The sequence below is a fragment of the Cervus elaphus genome, chromosome 18 (genome assembly GCF_910594005.1).
Source record: "Cervus elaphus chromosome 18, mCerEla1.1, whole genome shotgun sequence".
Classification (NCBI taxonomy): Eukaryota; Metazoa; Chordata; class Mammalia; order Artiodactyla; family Cervidae; genus Cervus; species Cervus elaphus.
The window spans coordinates 101752702-101761975 of record NC_057832.1 but is presented as its reverse complement, the minus strand read 5'-3'; positions in this window follow the sequence as shown (position 1 = coordinate 101761975).

Genomic DNA, 9274 nt, shown 5'->3' with positions numbered 1-9274 from the left:
GGGGGAACTAAGATCCTGCATGCTGCAGAGCAACTAAACCCACGTGCCACAACCAGAGGGCCCCTGAGCCACAACGAAAGACCTCGTACGACACAACGAAGATTCCCCATGCTGCCACGAAGACCCAATGCAGCTAAGAACCTTTTTAAATGCCTGATGGAGCCACTCTCCAGTTTTGTGTTTCCCAGTTACTGTCGCCACTGAACTCCTGATGAGCCCCAGACTCTGTGATCAGTAAAATGTCATTCCTCCATGTCAGCAATGTGGCAAGTTTAAAACTCAGCATGTCAAGTTTACCTGTAATGAGAGACACCTCCACGAACCCGCATGACAGGATCAGCATGAGGAATAGTGACAAAGCAGCCAATTCAATTACCAGACATCCTTACCGTGTGAAGTGCTATGAGAACGCTAAGTAATAATGTTATGGCTTCATCTGAAAGATGTGTGTGTCACCCAGGAGCGTCCCTAAGTCAGTAACATCATTTGCAATAAGTCATCGTTAATTAACGCTAAATGACTAGGCCCTGCCGGGGAAAGCAGGCAGTATTAAACTGACATCAGTATGTGAAGAGTTCATTACGGTTAATGTTATGAGAGCACAGACTGAAGGACTTAATAGTGGATTAGAAGGTGTTTGTGTCGAAACACCTCGATGTGGGCTCCACAGCTCCCACACACAAGCAAAGATGCTGACTGGTTGCTAAGGAAGAAGATGGGCGACTTGGAGACCTAAGGAGAGGCTCTCGCAGCACGGGACCATGGGGTAAAGTGCTGGGGAAAAAAACAGGAGGGGGAGAGAGCTCACCCACCCTATTCCTCATCCTTCCCATCTTTCACATCATTTCCACCAGAGTCTGGGAGAATGAGCCAGAAACAATGAGCAAAAAGACGCAGGTGTCACCTAGGGCGAGTGTCACCTGGGGAACAAGATCAGCATGGGTGTCAGGTGAAGAGGGAAGATAGGATACTTGGAAAACTCTTCAGGTGATTCAGTTTTGCCACCCTACCTGCTCCCTCTCCCCCCAGCCACCCACCTATTGTCATACAGTGGCATTGCCAAGTTTAGTTATTGCTGGAAACTTTAAGGCAAATGATGCTAACAAAACATGTGAGGCACTTGATCACAAATCAACAGTGCCATACATAATATAATCATGAATCTATAGATACAGTATAAAATAAAATGAAAGATTGTAGTGGTGGTGGTGTTCTAAGTCCTGTCCAGCTCTTTGTGACCTTGTGGACTGCAGCACACCAGGCTCCTCTGTCCTCCACCATCTCCCAGGGTTTGCTTAAATTCACATCCACTGAGTCAGTGATGCTATCTAACCATCTCATCCTCTGCCACCCCCTTCTCCTTTTGTCTTCAACCTTTCCCAACATCAGAGTCTTTTCCAAATGAGTCGGCTTTTAGCATCAGGTGTCCAAAGTATTGGAGCGTCAGCTTCAGCAACAGCCCTTCCAATGAATGTTCAGGGTTGATTTCCTAAGACTGTACCTGACGCAAACACCAATTCTCCACCCTGCAGTAGCTGGAGGACAGACGGCAAGAAAAGGATAATGGTTCCTGAGCCACACACAGGACGCTGCACCCTGTGGCTGCTGCCTCCGGGTTCTTCCTTTAAACCCCCAAAGTGATAGGGCCTAGTGGTAAATGCAATTTATTCCCAAGTCTCTTTCTTCACCCGTAATAGATGCTTATTTAAAAAGAGGATCATTTGTTTTGCTACTAACAAACCATAAGCATAAAGACAAAAATTGCAAAGCTTTTGTTTAAGATCTATGGCTTTTTATACATTCATTCACTCCCAGGCATTTGAAGGGCACTTTTCCAGCTTTCAAGATACACAAAGGAGAGAGACCAAAGGCTTGCCCTCAAGGCACTCACATGCTAGAAGGTCACAGAGTCAAGGGCGCAAACAGGCAAACAGAGAATGGAGGAGAAGAGGGATCCACAGGTTGTGCAGAGCAGCTAGGGGTTGAAGAGATGACAAAGGTGGCTTGGGGGCAGCCTCTCAGAGAAATACACGTAGGTTGAGGATCCCCTGGGGAGTCAAGGTTAAGGTCATTGTAAGCAAAGGGAACAACCTAAGAGGAAATACCAGGACCAAATCTTTCTATACCCTTGAGGAGGGAGCTCTTCCTACCAGCAGAAATAACTGGACCGGGTGGATAGCAGTCTAGGCAGTACAGGGAGCCCATGGGTTTCCTCGTCTAAGATAGGCAGACTAAAGGAACTGTGTGCCCTGAACCTGGTAACTCAGCTGTCAAGGTTGCCATCTGGGGGCACGGATCCAGAGACGCAAGCAGAGAAGGGGTCCCTAAAGAGAAACAAGTGAGAATGAGGCACGGAGGCAGGGAGCCCCAGGGTACTGTGTGATCCCAAAGAAAGAGAGACACGATGCTGTCTTTCTAGGACCCAGTTCTAGAACTTTGTGAAATTCAGCCATTCTCATGGGTCTTGAATTCTGTGAAATATTCTCAATTCCTTTGAATAAAGTCCCTTTAATTTAAGGCTATGGGAGGGGGACTGTGGACAGGGCACAGATGAACAAGAGGCACTGAACTGTCCTGGGCAGAAGTGGGCTGCCCTGCCCCCTGGTCCACAGTGCCCACGACAGGGGTGATCATAGACGGACTCGTGGCATTCATCAGCACCGGAAGGAAGTCAGAGGACGATGGGCAAAAGGATTGGGCTAGGGACAGAGGGGCTGAGTTCACCAGAAGGTCTTCACACTTCCTCATCAGCTTTTTCCAAAGATAAAAATCTCTGAAGCACTTGCAGTTTCTCTAGAGAAAGACGTGAGATAAATACAAGTTATCGTTCACAAAAGGGTCTTTTTTCTTTATTATAAAGCCATCGGAAAGGAATTGCTTTTCCAGGCCGCAAGGGAGCTGCAGCCGTATCTCTCAACAGGTAACCTTGAAAATCAGACACAATAACTGTCCCTTTGCCGAGTTTTTCTTCCCTGACCCACCATCCCTCCAAAAGCACACTTCTCCATTAATACCTTCCTATAATGACACTGATAACACCTCCTCCTCTGCAGACAAAGCCATGATGGCTGCCAGCAGCAGGGCTGGACCCTGCCCGGCTGTCAGCTCAGCACCCATCACTGCCTGTCCCATGCTGCTGCTGGCTTCTGGGGGAAGCATGCGAGGCACAGAAAGTGAGAGTTCTCATCCATCCTTTCACAAAGACCCGCCTCCTGAGCTAAAGTTTACCTATAGCAGCTTAAGAAATTCTGCTTTTAAAGGCAGAAAGGAAAGTCCCCTTCTGTGTTTTATCATTTCTTCGCAATTATTTCTATGGGGACAGGATGTTGGTGTCAATAAAACTGTACTTAAATATTTCAAATCTACATTGTCAACCTGCAGACCTAGAGATGGACACAGGTGGAGAAGAAGGAAACATCTGGTATGAGGCAGAAGAGGGTGTCTAAGAGGAAGGCACTGGATATGTGGGCTTCATAGATGCTGAGGCCAAAGTCTGAGGAAGGGAAAGATGGAGACCTGAAGAGCCCAGCAAGCATGTTCTTGGAACTCAAGGATGCTGAGGGAAAATTCCACCCTGGGGGCTGCAACAGCAAGAAGCTATCCCCTCAGGACATGTTCTCTGGCTGTAGACCTCCTCTCCAGTTGAACTTCTAAATAATTCTCTGGCATCTGTTGGGCAGCCATGAAATTAAAAGACACTTGCTCCTTGGAAGAAAAGGTATGACAAACCTAGACAGCATATTAAAAAGCAGAGATATCACTTTGCTGACAAAGGTCTGTCGAGTCAAAGCTATTATTTTTCCAGTCGTCACATACAGATGTTAGAGTAGTACCATAAAGAAGGCCAAGTGCCCAAGAATTGATGCTTTTGAACTGTGGTGCTGGAAATGACTCTTGAAAGTCCCTTGGACTGCAAAGAGATCCAACCAGTCCATCCTAAAGGAAATCAGTCCTGAATATTCATTGGAAGGACTGATGCTGAAGCTCCAATATTTTGGCCACCTGATGGGAGAAGTTGACTCACTAGAAAAGACACTGATGCTGGGGAAGATTGAAGGCAGGAGGAGTAGGGGACAACAGAGGAAGAGATGGTTGGATGGCATCACCGACTCAATGGACATGAGTTTGAGCAAGCTCTGGGAGATGGTAAAGAACAGGGAAGCCTGGCATGCTGCAGTCCATGGGGTCACAATGAGTCAGACACAACTGAGCGACTAAACAACAGATCTGTTGGGAAATACAGGGTTTTGAGGAATCCTGGTTTGCAGAGACCTGCTGAGAGGCCCTCCCTGTGAAACAGCTTCAGGAAGTAGCTGGACCACCTGAATGGTCTGCAGACCTCTGAGCTTCATCACGCCTGCAGTGAGACTCTGAGATGTAACAGTCTCCCGTGTCTGATCTTTCATCCCAGGGACATTCCAGAAGACTGAGATAATCCTGAGGATATTTCTCCGGTCCACACCAGTCACATGGGGCACCAACCATACGGGCTTGGTGTCCACGGGCACATACTCAGACTTATTGCCATTTGGAGTTGAAAAGGCCACCAGGTTCACCAAACGCAACCCTCTACATATCCTATATATAACAGCGTAGGTTGAAAGGTTTGCTGTCACCTATTGTTCTCCACAATGTTTGCATTTTATACAGTTAAGCTGTCACTGTGAGAACCTAACTTCTGTCTAGCTGGCCCCATGGGAGACATGAACTTGAACTTTCCCACCACACTGGAGGAAGTTTGGCCTAAACAAGTTCTCCTTGGGTCACATCACCTCTTACAATTTGTTTTGAGGTGAGTCTGGGTTCTGTGCTTCAAAAACAGCATTATTTAGGAGACCATCTACATGTCTGTTACCTATTGTTGCCAAATTACCCCCCAACTTAGCGGCTTAAAACAGTATCTCACAGTTTGTGTGGGTCAAGGAGCCAGGCACGGCTTCGCTGGGTGTTTCTGCCTCAAGGTGTCCACAGGCTACAGTCAGGGTATCACCAGGGCTACAGCATCTCAGGGCTCAGCCAGGGAGTATGCCCTGCTTCCCAAGTTGACTCATGTGCTTGTTGGCTAGACTCTTTGCGTGAGACTGTTGGACCGAGTTCCTGGTTGGCTCTTGGCCAGAAGCCTCCCGTAGTTTCTTGCCCCAGGGGCCCCACCAGACAGCTGCTCACAATAGGGCATTGTTTCCATCACAGTGAGCAAATGACAGCCTCAAAGAGAATCCAGGAGATGGAAACCACAGCCTTTGGTGATTTAACTCAGAAGTGACATCCCATTAGCTGTGTTGCAATCTGTTCACTAGAAGCAAATTGGTGGTCCAGTGGCTAAGACTCCACACTCCCAATGCAGGAGCCCGGGTTCAATCCCTGGTCAAGAAACTAGATCCCACACGCCGCAACTAAGAGTTCATATGCCACAACTTAAGAGACACAGAAATACAGAACAGACTTTTGAACTCTGTGGGAGAATGTGAGGGTGGGATATTTCAAAAGAACAGCATGTATACTATTTATGGTGAAACAGATCACCAGCCCAGGTGGGATGCATGAGACAAGTGCTCGGGCCTGGTGCACTGGGAAGACCCAGAGGAATCGGGTGGAGAGGGAGGTGGGAGGGGGGATCGAGATGGGGAATACGTGTAAATCTATGGCTGATTCATATCAATGTATGACCAAAAAAATAAATAAATAAATAAAAATTTTTTAAAAAAAGAAAGAAAAAATAAATAAATAAATAAAAATTAAAAAAAAAAGATTTCGCATGCCGCAACTAAAACTTAATGTGGCCAAATAAATAAGTAAAACTTTTTTTTAAAGTGAATAGAAGAAGTAAGCTGCTAAGTGCTCCCATGCTCAAGGGGAGGGGATTCACAAGGACATGAATCCAGGAGACGGAGGTCATTTGGGGGCCACAATGAAGGGGGCTTACCACAGACCACATTACCTAATACCATCTTTATTTACATGTCTCTGCTATGGGGATTGTCCAGTGAGAAAAAAACAAAAACTCTTTAGTCAGATTTTGTCTATCCTTGCAGTAGTCAACCACCACCACTAAGCTTCTGCTCAAGGGGTAGATAGGCCCTGGCGACCATGTCTGTATATTTGACCTCCCTTCAGACCACATCTGCTGGGAAATCTGACCAAAGCTGGGCCAATCAGATTCCTCTCCAGGCAATGAATCAACTAGGAAAGTGGTCCCCAGCCTTTTTGGCACCAGGAACCTGTTCCATGGGAGAAAATACTTCCAGCGAAGGGGGATGGTTTCAGGATGATTCAGCTGCATCACATTTATTGTGAACTTTATTTCTAATACTATTACAATAGTTCCACCTCAGAGGTTCCAGGGGCTGGGGACCCCTAATTTAGGATACAAAATGAAGTTAAACTGAATGGTCAAGCAGAAGCAAGGCCAGAGCCAGAGGATGAGCCAAACAAAGCCACCATCAGACTGCAATTACCAGGGGGTGAGGACCAGGCATGAGCAGAAGGAGCCGGCCTGCAGGAGAGAGGCCAGAGAGACTTGTGTGCAGATGGGCAAGGACGAGAGGTCATGAGGCCCAAGGCAGAGACAGAAGCAGCGAGCCTGGCCTCCTTTTACCCTTACCTGTTTATTCAATCTCTGCAGGGTGCCCTGCCACCCTCCACTGGGTCAGCCTGAGTAGACTTTGTTTCTGAGCCATCAAAGTCTGCCTCAGCCAAGTCCTTCCCAGTCTGTTGCTTCTTCTGGAAAATGATTAATCTAATCAGTTCAATCTCACCCCAGAAACTGACCTTTGAGATAGGAAACTGTGTGCAGAGCAAAGCACATTTTTGTTTAAAGCACAGGTGCTATTCAATGCATTTCCATAGGCCTGTATTGAGATGGGGTTAGAGCTGGCTTCCCTGGTGGCTCAGACTATAAAAGAATCTGCCTGCAATGCAAGAGACCTGGGTTCAATCGCTGGGTCAGGAAGATCCCCTAGAGAAGGGAATGGCTACCCACTCCAGTAGTCTTGCCTGGAGAATTACATGGACAGAGGAGCCTGGCAGGCTACAGTCCACGGGGTCACAAAGAGTCAGACGTGACTGAGTGACTAACACTTTCACTTTCAGAGTTGTCTAAGTGAACTAAGAGGGAAACGAAATTATGGAAATGGGAATTTGACTTCTCCAGCAAACTGCACAGAGGCTGCTAAACTAGAACAATAGGGACTTCCCTGGTGGTCCAGTGGCTAAGACTCTGAGCTCCCAATGCAGGGGTCCAGGTTCAATTTCTGGTCGGGGAACTAGATCCCACATGCTATAACAAAAACTACCACATGCTGACAAGTAAGGATCTCACATGCAAAATAGCTAAAATTTTATATATTTCCTTCTAGTCTTTTTCATACATATATGAAGTTATATATATATATATATATACACACACACACACACACACACACACACACACACATACACTGGCACAGCTTAATTTAATTAATTAAATTTTAAAAACCAGAACTAGAGAGCTGATGCCCTTAGCCCTCCACACCCAGAGTACCATGCCGTGTAAAAATGTGCCACACATTCACACAAATATGCATTCGTGAACTCTCATACATAAGTGGCCACACCACACTTTACAAACTAGGAAACGATTCCCAAGTATATAGCAACGTCTCTTCACTTCTTGCAATGTATCACAAGACATGTGTACCCCTTGAGTCAGCTCCCATATGGATTCACTTTCCAGAGCACATTTTCGAAGCATTCAACAGTCTGTCAATAAAGAAACCGACTCATAGAGTAGTTTACAGGACTCCCCCAGGCAATGCATGTAAATATTGCAAACAGCAAGTTTATACTGCCAACTCACTGCAGAAACCCAGAAGAATAAGATTTTACACATTCCCTTCCCAAAGGAAATCAGACTGAAAACACAGAGAGTTAGAAGCTGGTATAGTACTGCACCCCCTCCATCGATGTAGCCTGAAAAAGTTTCTTTTATATTTTTCATACACATCATGATTTTTTTTTAATTACAAAACTAATATGTGCTCACCATGAGGAATTTCGAAATTCTAAAAACTACAGAAGAGAAAATAAGGGTGCTTATAAATGCAACCACCAAGAGACAACTAAGGCTTGTTTTTTATGTATTTCCTTCTAGTCTTTTTTCATACATATACGGAAGTACACACACACACACACACACATATATATATATATATATATACACACACACACACATATATACACATTTGAATAATGTTTTTTCCACCTAGTATTATATAACATGAGAGGTATGAGGAGAAACGTTAGCTTTCCAGGTGGCGCTAGTTGTAAAGAACATGCCTGCCAATGCAAGAGGTGTAAGAGATGCCAGTTCCATCCCTAGGTCGAGATCAGCTGGAAAAATAAATGTCAATCCACTCCAGTATTCTTGCCTGGAGAATCCCATGGACAAAGGAGGCTGGCAGGCTACAGTTCATAGGGTCGCAAAGAGTGGAACACGGCTGAAGTGACTTGGAATGCATGCATGCATGCATATGTTCTAAACAGGTGAACTTCATGGTATGTAAACTACAGGTCAATAAAGCTGCTTTTTAAAAAATCATAATGAGTTACCACTATACACATTTTAGAATGGCTAGTATTAAAAACAAAAAAAATAAATGGTTTTTTTAAACCCTGAAAATTCCAAATACTAGTAAGGGTGTGGAACAACAAGAATCTTGGTGGAAATACAAAATGGTGCAGCCACTTTGGAAAAGGGTTTCACTGTTTCTTACAGTTAAATGTGTACTTCCTGTAGTCCCTGACAACCCTACTCCTAGGTATTTACCCAGAAGAAATAACAGCATACGGCCACACAAAAACCTGCACACAAATGTTCATAACAGCTTCATTCATATTAACCCCAAACTGGCAAGAACAGGAAAGTTCATCAACAGGACAACAGATAAACAAATTGGAATGCTTATTCCGTAGAATACTTTGTAGCAACGTAAAAGAATTACCAATAGCAGCAACAGCAGACTTGAATCTCAAAACCATTACGCTGCCTGAAAGCAGCTCTACAGATAAGACTGTATTGTTCCGTTTATATGAAATCCTAGAAAAAGGAAATCGAATCTATCACAACAGAAAAAAGATCAATGCTCACCTGGACCTGAGAGTCGGGGGAAAGCAATGGAAGGAGAAGAAGCATGTGGACACTGGGGGAGTCGTGGAAATATTCCACATCATGATTGTGGTTGTGGTTACACAATGGTACACACTTTTCTAAACTCATCATATTGTATACTTAAAACTG